This window comes from Bubalus kerabau, chromosome 6 (assembly GCF_029407905.1).
Source record: "Bubalus kerabau isolate K-KA32 ecotype Philippines breed swamp buffalo chromosome 6, PCC_UOA_SB_1v2, whole genome shotgun sequence".
Classification (NCBI taxonomy): domain Eukaryota; kingdom Metazoa; phylum Chordata; class Mammalia; order Artiodactyla; family Bovidae; genus Bubalus; species Bubalus kerabau.
In genome coordinates this window covers 59,868,278-59,887,843 of record NC_073629.1, presented here as the reverse complement: position 1 = coordinate 59,887,843, position 19,566 = coordinate 59,868,278, and the positions used below count along the sequence as shown (strand labels likewise).

General features: G+C 42.1%; 1 protein-coding gene and 2 pseudogenes across 11 annotated transcripts in view; 1 reads left to right on the top strand and 2 right to left on the bottom strand.

Annotated features, from left to right (window-relative positions):
* Positions 1-7,481, bottom strand: part of SSX2IP (SSX family member 2 interacting protein) — a 58,261-nt gene extending 50,780 nt beyond the window's left edge. For 5 of the 11 annotated variants that reach the window (XM_055585329.1, XM_055585327.1, XM_055585331.1 and 2 more), the window contains exon 1: positions 7,332-7,478. The gene's annotated coding sequence lies outside the window, so the exon portion shown is untranslated. Of the gene's footprint in view, positions 1-7,078; positions 7,097-7,331 lie in introns of those variants that run through there. The other 6 variants (XM_055585336.1, XM_055585334.1, XM_055585338.1 and 3 more) reach the window with 3 other exon arrangements.
* LOC129656446 (activator of 90 kDa heat shock protein ATPase homolog 1-like) lies at positions 218-1,633 on the bottom strand (annotated as a pseudogene).
* A 10,124-nt stretch (positions 7,482-17,605) lies between the features above and the next one.
* Positions 17,606-18,145, top strand: LOC129656445 (60S ribosomal protein L12-like; annotated as a pseudogene).
* Positions 18,146-19,566: the final 1,421 nt, after the last annotated feature.

The following is a 19,566-nucleotide window of genomic DNA, read 5'->3' as shown; positions in this document are numbered from 1 at the left end:
CCTTCATTTTTAAAATTACATTTATTTAGTATAGGTACACCTAAAAGAACTCACCCTCTGTTCCCACCCAGCAGAAAGCATGCGCAACCTAAGGTGAGCATGAAGGGAAAGGGCCCTGGCCCCAAGTTTGTGGTTGGGAAGGTGCAATCCTCTGAGTCCTGAGCCTCAGGAGAGGGTTGGACTGAAATCCCGGGCAGCCTGTACTCCCGCTGCGGCCCTAAGAGAAGCATGCACCATAGCCAAAGGTCTGTTTGATGCCCTCAATGTAGTACCGCTGCCAACCCTGCCGCATTCTCTCCTCCTCATGGGCAGGAATGCCTCAGCCTTCCAAACACAGCCCATTCTCTCCATTCTTGTCAATGAAGGTCAAGGTGATGGTGGCAAAGCCACCTTCTGGCCAAGATTTAAACCTCCACTTCATCGCAATATGTTTCTCAGGGACCAGTTCAATGAATTCTCCAGACACTGACACCAATCAGCTGAAACTTGCCACCTTTCTCTGCTTCTAACATTGCAGGAGGGCTTTCCAGGTGAAGTGGAAATGTAGGGAATGCAAATTTAATCCCTGGGTTGGAAAGATCCCCCGGAGTAGGAAATGGTAACCCACTTACTCCCATATTCTTGCCTAGGGAATTCCACGGACGAGGAGCCTGTCAGGCTACATACAGTTCATGGGGTCGAAAAGAGTAGGACACAACTGATTAACTCCACACAAACACATAACATTACAGGAGCATGGGTATAGGCCTGAACAAGCTCTTGGGTAGTTTAAAAAAAAAAAAAAAAAGGCAAAACAACTCTGTAGAGCTCTGATCTGGGTTTTTGAAGGGGCAGATTTGGCCTTGCGCTCCTCAGTTTTCAGTTCTGGCTGCCCGGCTGGGTCTACTGACTCTCCATGATTATTGGCAGTATCGTACCCCGTGTGAACTCTGTTTTGAGGATGCTGCTGATTCTTTAAGGCCACGAGATTTGTGTCTGGCTCATTTCTGGCAAAGCTCACACAAATCTCCATTTCATCCACACTATTTTCATCAGACAAATTGAGGATCTCCACACGGCCCTTGTACTGTACTCCAGAGGTACCTGTCCAGTTTAGTTTGATGCTCCACTCATAAAAGAAGGTAAATTTGCCTTTGTGATGGTTAATGGATGCCTTCCCATCAAGTTTATTTACTTCTGACACCTGAACTTCTCATTTAGCACACACATAGGAACAGTGTTTTGAGTTTATCTGTGGACGTATTCCGGAGAAGACTCGGCACCCCACTCCAGTACTCTTGCCTGGAAAATCCCATGGACTGAGGAGCCTGGTGGGCTGCAGTCCATGGGGACGTGAAGAGTCGGACACGACTAAGCAACTTCACTTTCACTTTTCACCTTCATGCATTGGAGAAGGAAATGACAACCCACTCCAGTGTTCTTGCCTGGAGAATCCCAGGGACGGGGGAGCCTGGTGGGCTGCAGTCTATGGGGTTGCACAGTCGGACACAACTGAAGTGACTTAGCAGCAGCAGCAGTGGACGTATTCAAAGCATCCCTCTCAATGCCAGCTGTTGACACTGGTGGTGTCTGCCTATCCCTCCATGGTCCAGCATGGATCACCCTCACCCCACTGGCCATCGGCTCTCCTCATACATTGCCACCAGCTCCCGAGCAGCCACAGTCTCAGGACCATTCAGTCCCTGCCTCCCAGCAGTGCCTGGAAACTACTAGAAGCCAAAATGTCTTCTTGCCATTACATGCTTGATCCTCTGTAGAAGGACATTTCTAGAGCTTGGATACAGAATACAGGCATACCTCACTTTACCATTATTGTGCAGATATTTGCAGATATTGTGTTTACAAAATGAAGGTTTATGGCAACTCTTCATCAAGAAAGTCAACTGGCACCATTTTTCATTATAGTATTTGCTCACTTCATGTCTCTGTCCACATTTTGTTAATTCCTACCATATTTCAAACTTTTTCATTGTTACTGTGTTTATTATGGTGACTGCGGTCAGTGATCCTTGACACTACTACCACCACAGAAAGATTAGGATTCGCTGATAATGGTTAGTATTTTTTAGCAAAAAAGTATTTTTTACTTAAGGCATGCACATTGTTTTTCAGGCATAATGCTATTGCATACTTAAAAGACTATACTACAGTGAAAACATAACTTTTATACGCACTGGGAAACCAAAAATCCATGTGACTCACTTTATTGCAATATTCACAAAACTGGAACCAAATCCATTATATTTCTGAGGGTGGCTGTGAAAAGAATAATATTGAAAGTTCCATCTTTTCAAAAGGAAGCACAATCATATTAAAATCAACTAGCAAAAGACTGACAAACTCAAGACTCTATCCTTTATAACCTAAACTATTAACTATTGGGCAAAAAGTACAGTTGTCCTTCAGGATCCAAAAGGGGTTGGTCCCAGGGCCCCCCGCAGATACCAAGCTCTGAGGATGTTCAAGTCCCTTATAGTACAGTACAGTGAACACAGTCGGCCCTCCTTATCCACAGGATTCACAGTCACAGATTCAACCAACCTGGGTTCAATTCAGTGGATTCAATTCAATCTGTGGTTGGTTGAATTCGTGGATAAAGAGGGCCGATTATATATATGCAATGGCTGGTATCCACCTTGGATTACAAGTATCTACTGGCCACTCATGAAACTGAATTTTTTTAGAATAATATTATTCTAGAAATCTCCTCCCACATTATGCTTACAAAATAGGTCCCATTTTTAGTCGCCCTGGCACAAAAATATTATAGCAAACAGAGCAATTAATGGTCGGGGCTGGCTGGCCAAATTAGCCAGTGACAATGAAGACAATGAAGGAAAGGTAAGAAAAGCTTCAGAAGCTGGGCTGACAAACATGGTGACAAATATACAAAAGGGAGGCATGTATTCTCTCATGTAAAAATCTGGTTTTGGTACTAGACAGACAATAGTGTCACATAGATAGAACACAGGAGTAAGGTTGCCAGCAGGTGTGGTTAAGTGTGTGAAGATAAAGAGCTCAGTGTAGAAAGTTAGTTAAGTCGCTCAGTCGTGTCTGACTCTCTGCGACCCCGTGGACTGTAGCCCATCAGGCTCCTCCGTCCATGGGATTCTCCAGGCAAGAATACTGGAGTGGGTTGCCATTTCCTTCTCCAGGAGGTCTTCCCGACCCAGGGATCGAACCCAGGTCTCCTGCATTGCAGGCAGATGCTTCAACCTCTGAGCCACCTGTGTAGGACTCACCGGGTTTATACAGGTCCTCATGAGACATTCAAATGAGGATAAACTCCAGGGCCTGGAGATTAAGATATCAGGGCAGATTTAGGAGTCATCGGCATACATGTGGTAGTTCAATCTATACAGAAAAAAAGGGGCGAGGCAGAAAGAGCCTTCAACAACATCAACATGGAAGAGGTGAGGGCAAGTGACCTAGATCTAGGAGATGAAAATACAGGGGTGAGGGTATGTTTTAGGAAAAACAAGGAAAACGAGTTTTAAAGAGGAGGAAATGAGGAACAGCAGCAAATGCCACAGAAAGGGCAGAGCTAAATAGAATATTATGTTCAGTCTGGTAATTAAGGACTTTATGACAAAGCTGAGGAGTAAAATTAGAAATCAGATTTCAGAAAAATGATCAGTAAATAAAAGGAGATAATAAACAAAGGTCACTCGTTCAAGAAGTTTAGTTTAACAATATATTTACCCTCTCTGAATGTAGAGGGTTTAGCTGATACTCACAAATAGAACAAAAAAAAGAAAAATTTCTGCCTTTAAGTTAGTTCTTATTCAATTACAGCATTTTTATGTCAAATAGTTAAGTATTCAAAAGATGCAAAGTGTTTTTCCAGGCACCATTCTGGATACTGCTACTGCTGCTAAGTTGCTTCAGTCGTGTCCGACTCTGTGCGACCCCATAGACGGCAGCCCACCAGGCTCCGCCATCCCTTGGATTCTCCAGGCAAGAACACTGGAGTGGGTTGCCATTTCCTTCTCCAATGCATGAAAGTGAAAAGTGAAAGTGAAGTCATTCAGTCGTGTCAGACTGGTAGCGACCCCATGGACTGCAGCCCACCAGGCTTCTCCATCCATGGGATTTTCCAAGCAAGAGTACTGGACTGGGGTGCCACTGCCTTCTCCATTTTGGATACTAACATATCATTTAATCATCACAAACCTATGAAGTAGGTTTTACTATTCCTAATTTACAAAGGAGACAACTAAGGCACACAGAAGATACACTACTTTCTGAGGTCCCATAGCTAGTAGTATGGTAGTCAAATCTGAAATTTCACTCAAAAAAAATTAAGAAGTGGGGAGGGCAACGTGGAAGTGAGGGTTAACAGACGAAAACTGTAAATGTTATAGTAAGACTGCACTGACTGTTTAACTGGACACATTTTAACATCTATTCAAGAACTTATTTTTAATTTGAAAGAATCTGTGTCTTCTCTCATCTCAGAATCCTACATTGCTGAGACCTGACATATTCATGCCTCTTATGACACTCAGATTCAGCACTGTATTATAACTGTCATTTCTCTTACTGAATCACAAGTTGATTGAAAACGGATGTGTATATTATTTATCTTGGTGTATTTATTCCTCTAATCCTAAAGTAGAAGATTCTAGACTTACTATGGTAACCATTTCACAGATGTACAAATATCAAATTATGTTGTCACCTGAAACTAATACTGTTATATGTCAATTATACCACAATTTAAAAAAGAAAGATGCTCAGTAAAGGCTGGTTGTATGAATGATCATTTTTACTTTTCAGAACATCCTGGGGGCTTCAATAACTTATTTTTAAAGTCTTAAACTGCTATGCACTATTCTGACTCAGACATTATTTAAATTGTCTATGGACCACTCAAATTACTGATTTTGCTGGAAATACCATTCTGAAGTAAAAATCAAATATAATTCCCCTGGATAAAACTTTTTAAGGATTCCCTATCACCTACTAGTCAAAGGTCATAGCCCTGTTTTCCAACCTTACCTCTAATCCTAGTTACCTGCTTCCAACTACCAAACTGGGATTCCCTGGTGGCTCAGTGGTAAAGAATCTGCCTGTCAGTGCAGGAGACGTGGGTTTGATCCCTGGGTCAGGAAGATCCCCTGGAGGAGGAAATGGCAACCCACTCCAGTATTCTTGCCTGGAAAATTCCATGGACACAGGAGCCTGGCAGGCTCTAGTCCCTGGACTCACAAGAGTCGGACACAACTTAGTGACTAAACCACCACAGCAACAAACAAGTAGGTGTAAGTCACTAGCCTTGTGGGACTGACTTACATTTTAGTGGGGGGAGATAAAAAATAAGGCTGACATTTTATTAGATTTTTGTTAATTGCTCTGTTTAATCTGTCTTTTGGTCATTGTAGTTTATCCTTTTTAAATTTAAAAATCCAACCACACACATACAAAGCTCTGGAAGTGCTCCGACTTAAGTGTGTAAAATGAATTAAAACGACACAATTCTGGGGCAGTGTCTTTTTTATATTTTATTTCTAGATGCATACCACAATGAAGGCACTCAACATCTTTTATAAAACCTGAGTCATAGCTAGTTTGGTCAAAAGAAGCTATATGAGGTTTTCAGACAACCCCAAAATATAACGTGTCAGCCTTGAGGCCTTAGGCACATCATCTTAACAGTTAATGTTTTTTCTCTTACATACTGCCTCAGCATGTTTCAAACACAAAGTGCTTTAACAAGCCCTGTCACAAGGCGCAATGTGTTAGGAGGAGATCTTCACATTTCATCCTAGAATAACTAAGTCTTTGCAGTTATCTTCAAGCTGCTTCACCCATGTTACTAAATCCTGGGCCATGATTATCTTCATTGTACAGACGGGGGAAGGAAGGATATAAAATGACTTGACTGAAGAGTCCCAGCAAGTCACTGAAAGAGCCTTCATTTTAACTATCCATTCCTGTTCCTCTCTTCAAACAATCATTCTGAGAAACTCTCACTGCCAGCAGGCAGAAAAGAGCATCAAACTAGTTATTAGCTTTTACTTGTTTAACTTCAATGAATAACAGAAGCTTCCTAGACCTGCAGGTTATGATAGCTGTAGGATAGGAGATTTGATAGATTAAGTTTTGCTGACTGAATCCGAATTCATAAATCTACCTCTAACTTTTAAATTTCAAAAGAGCATGAAGCAAACTTTAAAGGCATTTTTTTCCCTCTCTCTCCTGATCTCTAATTCTATTGAAGTTTGTTCAGTCCCCTAAATGTGTCAAGTCATACTTACCTTTTCAGTTCAGGATTCAGGCTGCCAGAATTTTCTCCTACTTAAACTGTAAACCAATCCCTCCTGAGCCAAGACACCTATCATTCCTAGCCAACTCTAGATCTAGACACTAATCAGAACTGTTAGAGGAGTCCAGCAATTTTAAATTCCAGGCAGCCCCCCTCTTACACCTCCAAACCATTCTGGGAGGAGTGCCTCTTCTCATCGTCGCCCCATTATGGGGTCCAGAAAAGGGAAATGTCAAGTGTCTCAGATTCAATAAAAACTATTATCCACGTTGCCATTAATGGTAATTTGGAGATCACAACTACTAATGGAAGTAATAACCTAAGAAGATTCCCACGTTATACGTGCTGAGAACAAATTACTTAGCAGATGACATTTCCTAGCCCAAGTGACTTGCATAACTGGGCGATTAGCACAGGCTCGAAAAAGAGCAGGAAGCTCACACTTCAGTTTATTGTACTTTACTACAGAATTCTACACCAAAACATCCTCACACACGCCTGCCTTGAGATGATGTAAGTTGTTGCCCTAGTCTTTTAACCAGAACGGTAGGGGGGTTCTCTTCCCCTGCAGCGGCCACCCCTCCTTCTAACGACTGGCCCCTGCAGCTCGACCTAACAACCTCGAAGCCCGCGAGCCCCGCAGCTTCTGCTCGGCGGACACCGCAGCCCCAAACTGGCCATCCCCTCCTCCCCCACGTCCCCGCGTCGCTCGTCATCCCGCGCCAGGCGCCACCCTCTCTCCATCCCGGAGAGGGTTTGGGGCTCCGCTCTGCGACGATCAGCGGGAGCGGTCCCCGAGTCGGCACCTACCTCCCACCTCCTCCTCCAGGCGCCGCCGGGGGGCAACGCTCGCCCGCCTCCTCCAACTGCCCCAACGGCCGCGCCGAGACTCCCGCAGAGAAGCGGGGCGCCGCTCCAGGTGCCGGCGCTCACCTCCGCGCCCGCCCTCCCGACCCCGGCCGGCGCCCTCCCCCCGCCCGCCAGCCTGCCCCAGTCCCCGCAGGCGCCGTCGCCCCTCCCCAGGCGGGCGCGTCACAATCTCGGCGCCGGGTGAGGCTCTCACCTTCACGGCCCCCGGCTGTGGCGGGGAAACACCGCTCGGAGTCCTAGACCTGCTCGCGCAGCCCCGAGGGCCCGCACAGGCGCGGCTGCACGCTGAGCCCGGGCCGACGGCCCCGCCTCCACCTCCGGCTCCGGCTCCCGCCTTCCCCGCCCCCGGCCGGGCTCCGCCCCACCCCTCGCGGCCACCTCCCCTGCGAGCAGGTTCGCAAGGCCTAGCCGCTTCCCATTGGCTCCGCCAGTTGCTAGGCGATGAACAACAGCGGCCTGCATTGGTCCGGTGGCACCTCCAAAAAAACCCGGAGAAAAAGAAAACCTCATCCCTAGAGCCCGAGCGGGATGCGGTCGCAGCTGCGGCTCTCGGCACCTGTTACGCCCTGTGATTCACCCTGCTGGGTCCTGCTCTCCACCCCCTCCTCACGCCCGCGGAGCTCGGGGCCCCGGGCTTCATGGGGCTAGGAGCGGGTGGCGGGGTCGTGGCTGCTTCAAAGCACACGTCCCGAGCCCCTGTGAACCCCAGCACCCACCCGAGCAAAAGTGAAGCGCCCAGTAAAGCTCTGTGGGGTTGAAAAAGTGGGGAAATAAACCAAACAACAGCCGGCACCCAGAATTAGGTCAGGCCCAGGGGAAGGGAGGTTCAAGCGCTGGGAGTCGAGGATGCCAAGGAGAAAAGTTCATGTAAATTTAGGGCAAGAATTGGACCTAGGCGAAAGGCAGCGGGAAGTCTAAGAAAAGGCACTCGTGAATTAGAAGTCTATGCAAAACTGCCCCACACCCACTGATCAAAATATGTGCAAAAAAATGTATGCCCGCTACTCCATTAGCCAGGGTCATGGCGGCTCCTCTCGTGTTCCATGGCCTCCTAAAATTCTCCAGCGAAGATGAGAGGCCAGAAAAAGGAAGGAGATCAGATGGAGAAATCGCAGGCATATGAGTTGAGTTATAAAACAAAGACGTACTTGGATAGATTTTTTTTAAGTGAAGCCAAGAAATTTACTCAGAGTAAAAACAGGTTTGGTATTTTAAGGAGGATCCTGAGAGCACTTTGAAACCAAAATACTATGAGAGAAGGACAAGAATTGTTTAAACTGAAGAACAAGGGAGAAAGGAGTGCTTCTTCCAGTTCACACACGTATATCCAGTCCCAATCCTAGATGAAAGATCAAGACAAGAACATGAACATGCCATGGCGACAACTTCAGAATCCAAGGTAACCCTCCGGTTGCTTTTGGCCTAAGCTATCGGGAGGCCAGGACTGATGCAGGTAAGCATAGGTGAATGACAGGCCCTCCTTATAAAGACAGACGCCGCAGTGCAGGCTGGTGGTAAGGTAGGCCAGTTATTACCAATAACTAATCGCTAACCCAGACAACTGATGATACTAAAGTGGGGTTACCCCTGCTCCCTAGAAGAGTTCTGAAATTTCAACTGTCCACCCCTCAAAACCCCGCACCCCTTCCCATATTAAGAAGCAAGTTCGTGTGACGTTTGTCTTTGAAGTAACAGTTCCAGTTCCAGTAACACTTCATTTTGACCATTTAACTGCCTCACTGTCAAAAAACCAAGAGCTTACTCTCCGATTAGCTAGAAGCATGGAGATCGGTTAATTCAATAAGCTGCGTCTGCACTTCCTGTTGTGGAATTTACAGAGTAGGATTTTAAGAAGGCTTGGGTCAAGAGGAGGTGAGTTAGGAAAAGTTCCGGCTCTGCCCGCGGCAGCAAGGGTGAATCAGACCTGTCAAATTAAACCAGCGCTTTACTGTCTTTAGAGACCCACTTTCCACTCCTAAAAATTATTGAGGGCCCCCAAAAGCTTTTGTTTATGTGGGTTATATGTATTAATATTTACTATACTAAAATTAAAACTGAGAAATCTAAAAATATTTATCTAAAAAATAATTACATCTTATCATAAATAGCACATTTTAATGGAAAATAACCATGTTTCCCCCCTAAAATAGTAGCAAGAATGGTGTTACTTTAAAAATTTGCAAATATCTGTAATATCCAGCCTAATGGAAGAAAACTGGATTTTCAAATCTGCATTCAATCTGTTGCACTATTTCAGGTGGCCCTTGGAAAAAAACTCCATTGTACCCTCAGAATGGGAGTTTAAAACAAAAAAGGCAAATAACATTTTAGTATTATAACAAAATAGTTTTGACCTTGCAGACTCCCTGAAATGGTCTTAGGGATCAGCTCTTAACACCCTCTCCCCTTCCTCAGATTAATACTCTGAAAGCCACCAGTCTAGACAGCTCTTGCTTCTCTGTCCCCCTTTGTCAGTGACTGTTTTAGGAACTAAGTGTGTGGTGTGAACGTAATGGGAAGGTGGGGAAAAGGGACTCCATGGGGAGGGTTTTATTTCTGAGAGCCCCTAAGTATTTTTTTCCTTACTTCTTGCCTTGGCCATCTTCCAGTTACCAAGATATGTTTCAACCTATGGTGGCACATCCTGGAACAATGAGCAAAGAAAATATAGGACTGGTAACCTAGAACCAAAAGGTCACTAAGTGGCTAAGTTAACATACCCTGGCTCTGCATACCTCATGACTACTCACATATGACATAGTAAGTGGCCTGATGCCTAAGCCATTTTGGGTCAGGTATGCAGTTCCTTGGGGCTTCTCCGGTGGCTCAGAGGTAAAGAATGTCTACAAAGCAGGAGACGCAGGAAATACAAGTTCAATCCTTGGATTGGGAAGATCTGGAGGAAGCCATGGCAACCCCCTCCAGTATTCTTGCCTGGAGAATCCCATGGACAGAGGAGCCTGGTGGGTTACAGTCCATAGGGTCACAAAGAATCAGACACGACTGAAGCTATTGAGCGATCATGGGATGCAGTTTATTGCAGCCAAGAAGATCCTGGCTAATGTACAGGATAAAGATTAAAGAGCTTGGCTGCAGCCTGAAAATGATCTAAGGACACTTTGGACCCAGGGACAAAGGAATTGGGCCTAATAGGACTTTGCTCTAAAGGAAACAAAGGGGAAAGATATGATCTGGAATGTTTCTTAATGTTTAACTGTGGTTACTTTCCCCTTTCCTGGTAAAATTAGGAGATTGATTATCAAGTGGTGTTGTTTTCCAAAAAACATGAAAACTTCCATCCTTGCTCCTCTGTAGTCTGTATCACAGCGGTCAGAATAATATGTCATGCCACTTTTCTGCTTTGTTTCCCTTCAGTCAGTGTTAAAGTAAAATTTCTTTCCATGGCCACAAGTTTCTTATCACTTGCCCTCCATCTCCTTATCTCTCTGACCTTGTAGCCTACAACTCTCTCCCTTACTCAACCATTAGCCCCGCCAGTGGTCCTCATCCTTACCGGGACTTTCCTACCTCAGAACCTTTGCACTGTTAAGTCAGTTTGAAGTTTCTTCTCCTTAACATCTATATTAGTTGTCTCTGCCCTTTCAAATCTAACCAAAGTCACCTTCTTTGTGAGGCCCAACCTAACAACATTATTCAAAATTGGAACCCCACCCCTCCAGCTTCCTAAAGCTCTCTTACCTTCCTAAAGCTCTCTTACCTTTCTCTTATATAATCTTCAACCATAATACAGAGTTCACTTAGTTTTATTTGTTGTTTGTTTGGTACATCTCCCTTTACTAGAATATAAGCCCAGCAGGGACAGATTTTGTCTCATTGTTCACTGCTGTGTGTGTGCTCAGTCGTGTCCAACTCTTTGTGACCCCATGAACTGTAGCCCACCAGGTTCCTCTGTCCCTGGAATTTTCCAGGCAAGACTACTGGAGTGGGTTGCCATTTCCTTTTCCCGAGGATCTTCCCGACCCAGGGATCAAACCTGAGTCTCACCTCCTGCATTGGCAGGAGGATTCTTTACTACCACTGAATTACCTGGGAAGCCTTCACTGATGTATGCCCAGTGCCTAAAATAGTGCCTGGAACTTAGTGATTCAGATCAGATCAGTCGCTCAGCCGTGTCCGACTCTTTGCAGCCCCATGAATCGCAGCACACCAGGCCTCCCTGTCCATCACCAACTCCCGGAGTTCACTCAGACTCAAGTCCATCGAGTCAGTGATGCCATCCAGCCATCTCATCTGTTGTCCCCTTCTCCTCTTGCCCCCAATCCCTCCCAGCATCAGAGTCTTTTCCAATGAGTCAACTCTTCGCATGAGGTGGCCAAAGTGCTCAATAATTATCGGTGAATAAATATAACTAAATGGATGTTTTTCATTTCAAATAAACCACCTTGGCCAAGTATATACATGTTCCTATGATGCTGCTTAAAAGTATCACATTTGTAGACACGGAATTTTTGAAAAGAATTATTTCTTTGAGAATACATCTGATTTTTGGAATGGTCCAAAAGTTATTCAGAGCCAAATCTGATGAACACATTCTGGAGTCATGTTAAAAATGCCAAAACCTGTGTTTTCCAACTAAGTTACTGCATTTGGGTGGATAGGGAAAGGTCAAAAAACAAAATGTGTTTGATTTTCTAAGACAGTAAAGTGACTGTGAACATAATTTCAAAGAGGAGTTCTAAAAATAACACTAGTAGCAAGTTGCAGGAAGAGTGTACATATATTTTAAGCTCTATATGTTTCAGTGTATGTGTGAGTGAATCTCTTCCAACATGTCTGGTCTGCAGATTTCCATTCTTGCCCTTACTTTTTTTTTCAAAACTGAAGATCAGATTCTCTCTGCTGCCCTCCCCTTCAATTAAGAATCTTTCATGGCCTTTCATAGTGTTTAGATAAAATTGACCTTCCTACCCAGATCTTGCATGATCTGACCCCTACACTCCTCTTGTAATGCCCACTTTGATTTACTAAAGTGATATACCATATGTAGCGGCCCCCTTTTTTCTTGTCTGGCCCTTTGAACCTGCAGTTCAGTCTGCCAGAAGGTTGTTCCAACAAGAGTTCAACACTGTGACCTTTTTTTCCATCATTGAGATCCCACTTCCATACATCCCATGTCTGGTTTGTCTCCTTATTTGCTTGCTGATTGTCTGTTTCCGCCCACTAGAATGTAAACCCCATGAAGGCAGGGAGCTTGTTGATCATATTTACCTCTGTAGCCCCAACCTCTTCAGGCCTTCACTGGACGGTTGCTAACCATAGTGTTAAAAGTGAAATTGCTTTACATTGTATTAACTCCTGTGATATATGAATTTTTATAAGTATGTACTATTACAATTTTAAAATATTTTAATTTTGCTGAAATAAACAGGGTCTGATTTTTAACACATGTAATAAATTAATAATCCACTCCATATTTACTTATTTTTGTTCTTCAGAAACCAGTTTTTCAAATACCCCAGCAAGCATTCAGGTCACCTTGCTTCTAATAACATGTATCTTCAAATCTGAATAATGGGCCAACTTATAAAGGCTTTCTGGTGTAATTCATACCATCTGGATTATTTCAATAGCAGCAACAGTTTTTGGATCTAGTGAGGAACATTGCTTGTCAGGGCCTGTGTACTATAACAGATGAGAAGAAGGGCTGAGTCACCTCTCCTTAATGCCCCCACTTTCATTATTTCTGTGCCCTGGCCAGAGCTGTCTTTCGAGGGGTGACAGAGTGGAAAAACAAAGTCTCGCTGGATTCTGTACTAGGAACTTTCATATCTATAACCTCATTTTATTCACAAGATCAACTTAAGCTGTTTGTAATTAACTACAAAATATAGGACAAATTCCAAAGGTCCTGAGACTTCAGAGTCCTCACTGTGGGCTGGAGTGGCCAGGGAGTTCTCCATGGAGGAGAAGGAAAGGGACTAGGGCCTTGGGACAATCTGACTCTGCAAGCCTGACAGTAGACAGAGACCAGACCATTTTTAGGTCTGCTTCCTGGTCTAAAAGGTGGCCTTACTCTTAGCTGTGCTTGGCTACTCTAGCCCCTGAGTGAGTCTCTGCATCATGCTGCATTTCCAAAGATGATTCATTTCTGGCCAATCCCATTGGATTTAAGCCAGTAATAGTTTAGCTTGAAACGAGTCCTATGCCATTTATAAAGTGCTGGCTGAGTTTGCAGAGAAAGCAGACCACTATAGTTCCCTCTTCTTCTCATCTCTACCCATGTGAAGATTCTCAGAAAACTATTCATTACCCATCCTGCTGCTTGTCACTACCCTACCCCCATCCGGCCCCCCCACCACAGACAAACAGAACAGCAGACAAAATGCTTGATCATCTTCTAGGAATTTCACTCTTAGTGCTTTAGATTTTTGTCTGGTGTGCTGAATGTTTTGCTCTATCATTTCTTTTGACAGTGGATTTTTTTTTCCCATTTGTTAAGGGTTTTGTTGTTGCTGTTGTTCATTTGTTTGTTTTTGAGCCTAGTGATTTTTACCAAGCTCTAACTCCGATTTTCAACTTTCTATTTGTCCTAAAATTGATTTATTAAGTTTAAAATATGTCATGTAAAATTCGATTTTGCATAAATCACTCCACCAGTTAATAAGGTGCTATCATAGAAAACTAATCAGGTACCAACCAGAGTAGTTCTCAAACACTGTATTTCCAAAAGAGAAGTATTTCCCTTAGGCAATGCAGTGGGTGCACATGCAAAACATACAAGCACAGAAACACTACACGCAGCATACCTCGCTGACTACAGTGACCTCCAAACCTTCCTCATACAGAGCAATTTGACTCAGTCTACATTGCTATACTTGCAAATTTTAAACACTGAGCATTGAGAGGACAACAAAAGAGACTCCAAGGAAGTAGGAAGACTATAAATGACCCAAAATGTTTTTTAGTTATACTGAAATCTATTTAAAAACCACATAGCACAAAGATCCAGCCTTCACTTGAATAGTTGTGACATCATTCAACACCAAAGCACCCTTTTATTTCACAGAGTCTTAGTTTTCCTGCTTTTATTTTAAAATTTCCTTAACTGTTTAATGAATACTTATTAAATGATTACCATGTGAGAGACTGAGAGATTTTAAGTCCCTGCTCACTACAAGAGGGCTTCCCTGGTGGCTCAGATGGTGAAGAATCTGCCTGCAATGCAGGAGACCCATGTTTGATCCCTGGATCAGGAAGACCCCCTGGAAGAGGAAATGGCAACCCACTTCAGTATTCTTGCCTGGAGAATCCCATGGACAGAGGAGCCTGGTGGTCTACAGTCCATGGTGTTGCAAACAGTCGTACACGACTGAGCAACTAACAACTGCCTTCTTCTTCTTTCACTACATGAACTCAGAGTTTCCCAGGAAGACAGAATGATCCATTGACACTTGAGTCTGACTGCCTGGACTGGAATACTGTCTAACCCACTTGGGTCCATGTTGACATCACTGAGCTCCCAAGTCCACCTGGGGTTTTCTTCCTCTGGGCATTCTGTTTAGTAAACAATAAATGCTTCATGGTCTACATCACTTCTAGTTAGGTTGTTTGATAATTGCAGCCAAATACAATACATTGAAAAAAGAACTTTCATGAAATGATCTGAGGGTGTGATATTTCATTTTATTGGTACAAATATATTCAACTGCCACATGTGGAAATAGTCAAGTGAGCAAAAACATCAATGAAAAATGAAATATAGGAGTTATTTACAGAGGGCTGAATGAAATGAGGAAGTAGGAACATGTGGGACTGTGTCTTTGCTTTGAACTATAACTATGTATCTTGGATATTAGCATTTTTCTAAATTTTATTTTTTTCTTTACTGATTTAACTAGGTCAGAAAAATTAAGACACATTGATAAATCCAACTTTTCATGAAATAATTTGCTATTCTGAAAAGTTTAGGCTTCAGCTCAATGTCTTCTGGCTAGTCTTTATGTTATATATATATTCCAACAAAAGTCATATGTAAATAATGTATTTAGAAATCAAGTCATAATCTAGATGTACTAGTGAGGCTAGATATTTAAAATTAAAATAAATCTATTTGCATAATGAATGACACTTTTGTAGGAAAAATAATCTCCTTATTATTCATCCAGTCTATAAGATTATATTTTAATATGTTGGATTTTCTTAAGAGAGTTCTACTTATCCTTACTTCCTAAGCTCAGTTCATTAGGTGGTTTTTTTTTTTTTTCTTTTTTCTCTATTTTTTGGCCACAGCATTTGGCAAGGGGAATCTTAGTTCCCCAACAGAAATCAAACCCATGCACTCACTGTGTAATTAAAGTATGGCGTCTTAACCACTGGACCATCAGGGAAGTCCCTTCACTTAACCTTATTTAAAATCCAGACTTTTGTGTACTACTTTAATGAAGAGTTTCTGTGATATGAATCTCAGTACAGAAAACAGAGATGTTGCAATGAACAAAACAATTTTTAGCTTTTTATTCTGCAACTGGCAATGCAATTTTGTCTTAGTAATAAATTTCCATTTGATTTCATTATTTCTATTCACTAGGTAAAGTTTTGTTTTGTTTCTACATTCTCAGTGAAGAAGAAATCAGAAATCTTGATCCCTGGTGGATTTTATTTTCTGTTTTGTAAAGCTCTATCAATGATGTCATCAAATAATTGTTCAAATTGAAATACAGTGGAAGAGAATCCCCTGTATATGGAATAAAACACCCCATAAAAATTCAGAGTTGAAAAACTTAGATATCAATTAAAATATAGTATTGATTTAAAGTAACTGCTTAAGGTTTACATTAGTGAGTGAATCTGCCTGTCCCTTTAAAAAGAAAAGCTATTGCGTTCTGGTTGCTGAGCTCTCTTGGATTTATTTTATCTTAGCAGCTGTTCCTGAAGTCACTGTTATTCAAATGAGGGCTTTCAAGCTCTTTGTTGTGCTTTTTCATAACTTATGGTATATGCTATCAAACATGAAACTCAAATTTAGAATGGGGTGGAGGTGAGGACAATTAGAAATCCAGGAGAAATAAAGTAATACTGAAAAAAATCTCTAATTTCCATTTAACAAAGACTGTTGAGTATGATCTCCTGAAGCCCCAGTGATAGTAGCAAGGCAAAACCCCTGAACCTCTAAGCCCCAGAAGTTTGGATGGTATATTTAGTAATAGTGTATGTGTGGGGGAAGATATTCTAAATGGAAATAATGGGACTTTCTGTGGTTAAAAAAGATGGGGAAAGAGCACATCAAACACTTTTCTTGCCACTTCAAAATAAGCAAATCATAAAGTTTACCTAACATAGGCTATGCTTTGATCTAGAAAGAATAACTTTATACCTCATATACCTTTTGTTTCTTTTATTTTTGTTGTTGTTTTCTCAAGAGGTAGCATAAGCCTGCAAACTCTGAGCAAGGGACCTGGCTTTGCCTCATACTTGTACTTTTCATTTAATTTACAAATTAAATGATTAGTTTTGCTAAGAGCAAAGCATATATGGAATTTTAATTTATTTAGGTCTCAGTCATATGAAACTCATTTCTAGTCATGTATAATCATTTCCTAGTATGAATGTCAATGATTTATTGAGTAATTATTATTTGTCAAACAGTATTCTAAGTGCTTACATATTAATTCTTCAAATTTTCAATACAACCCTATGAGGTAGGTATCATTATTGCCTTTATTTCTAAATTAGTAAATAAGAAAGCAGAGGTTAATTTGCTCAAGAATGCCCTGCTAGGAAGTTTCAGAGTTAGTGTTTACAGAGCTCTTGTGTTAACCACCATGTCATACCCAGTATTTAGGACTGCCTTAACCTCTCGTTCACCAGTCATTTTTGTTCAAATGCCTGCTGCCTAGTGAATAGAAATCTTCAAACCAGGATAACCATATCCGCCCATGTGTATGAAGACTCTCCAGTAGTACAGAGCATGGATAGTTTTAAGGGACTCAATTCCACATTCTTAACTTTCATTTCTTTTGTAAAAAATATTTATTTATCTGGTGCTCCAGGTCTGTGGGATGCGGATTCTAGTTCCCTGACCAGGAACTGAAGCCGGGACCCCTGCTTGGGAGCACAGAGTCTTAGCCACTGGACCACCAGGGAAGTCCCTCAGCTTTCATTCTTATACGTTCCTAAAATTTATGTGCTGAAAGTATGCTTTCAATTGCTTTTCCATACCCCCCCCCCTTTTTTTTAACAATTTCCATTTTCCCATTTAACGTAAGAAAGTCTGTCTTCTCACAAATTCCACGTCATACTGTGGTGCGTTGACTTCAGTTGCACAAAACATGGAAAATTAGAAGCCTGTGTGAGTGCTGAGAAAGGAAATGACCATGATGACTGGAGAACAAAAGTGCCACCTGCTAGAGCACTAACAGTAATTTAAATGGCTTTAGTTCAGATTTCAGCTGGAAGGAGGCCGAGGTGCAGTTTTCTTCAGTCCTCTGCAATCCAGGTTTATCTGACACCAGCTGCCTCACCATGTCGCCTAAGTTAGACACTAAGGAGACAAAGTTATATACCTGAGGGGCACCCGTGGGGAAGTCTGTGCCACGTCTGTCCTGGCCCCCAAGCTTGGCCCCCTGGGTCTGTCTCCAAAAGAGGTTGGTGATAACATTGCAAAGGCAGCTGGTGATTGGAAGGGTCTGAGGACTACAGTGAAACCGATCGTTCAGAACAGACAGGCCCAGATTGAGGTGGTACTTTCTGTGTCTATCCTGATCATCAAAGCCTTTAAGGAGCAACCAAAAGACAGAAAGAAGCAGAAAAATATTAAGCACAGTGGAAACATCACTTTTGATGAGGTCATCCACATAGCCCAGCAGATGCAACACCAATCTTTAGCTACAGAATACTCTGGAACCATTAAAGAGATCCTGGGGACTGCCAAGTCTGTGGGGTCTGATGTGGATGGCAGTCATCCTCATGACATCATAGATGAATGACAGGAGTGGTGTGGTGGAATGCCCGGCTAGTCAAGAGCTGCAAAGGAACAGAATTCAATAAAGGGTTATTTGACAACCAGTAGGAAGAAAAAATACTTTAAGGAACAGATCATCACATGGTTTTTGGCATATAGTTGAAAGTAGTTCAAGGAACTGAGTAACAGGGCTACAGCAAATCCCTTCAGCTCCCATCTACTTACTTCTGTGAACAAACTGCTTCAGCAATTTTATCTATAAGAACAGTATCAAACTCATGATTAGGGTTGGGGCGAAACTCAATATTACCCTATAATACTCATTCCCAAATCCACTGGGGAAAAAAGCCCCTTCCATTTTGCTAACAGATATGTTTTATTTTTATGCTTAAAAATAGTTAACAATTTGTAATATAGCCATGTTTGATCAGTTGTGTACTGCTAACAATTTTAGTGACAACTCCATCCAGAGACAAAACTAGGACCTTAAAGTTAGCAGAAAGCAAAATTATGTAAATATATAGTTGTAAAAAATGATGCAGTCATCAATACAAATTTTTCAAGTATGAAAATATGCAATAAAATAGCAGTCTGTGGGAGCAATGAAAATATGGAAATGAAAACATGAGTTCAAGAAGAAGGAACAATGTAAATTTTCTGGCTGTTAAAGAATAGCTAGGTCACATATTTTAAATGAATAATGTTGGGTAAAAAAAGTACTATGGGATTTAGACTCTTTGGGGTAACTTTAAAAGAGTGAGCTAACAGCTTTATTTTAAAATATCATGAATTGCATGCAATATGCTGGAAATGATGCTCTGCAAATGTACATTGAAAAATTACAGGTGGCAACATAAAAATACAGGAAAGATGCAAATTTTTAAAAATTATTTCAGGGAGGTATGTGAGCAGAAAGTTTAAAGCCCACTAATCTTGAAGCCACAAAAGATCTCCCCCTGGGTACTTAAAATTTGGTCCAAGTAATCATTAACAGTACCATTTTACATATTAAAAACATGGTTGCTGTGTAAAATAAAATGCCCTTAGTCACTGCTCTTTGCCCTGGATTTTCAGCAAATGCTAGCAAATGAGAACTGAATATACCACTTTGAGTTGTCATGGGTACTTTTCCTGTGCTAGTCTAGCATCTCTAAAGAGGGCTACTGTGTGTAACTATGTCCACCATACTGCGTATGTTTTAGGAAAACAATAAAACAAAACATAACTTTTAAGATAAATGTGCCAGAAGATTTTCCTGTGATTTTTCTATCAATATAAGCCTAGTCTATGAGCTCCTTAGGCTAAATATTTTCCAAACCCAAATTTAGGACCCATGATCTGATATGTGAGTGTCCTTTAAACAGGCAGCTTACTGGAAATCAGAAATTTCCTGAAAATACAGGGACTCGGGTCGAAATAAGTAGGTATGATCCACAGCACATCTACTATCTCAAATTGAAAGTCATAACTTTTTCTAGTACCAACCTTGGATTCTAGAAAGCATGGA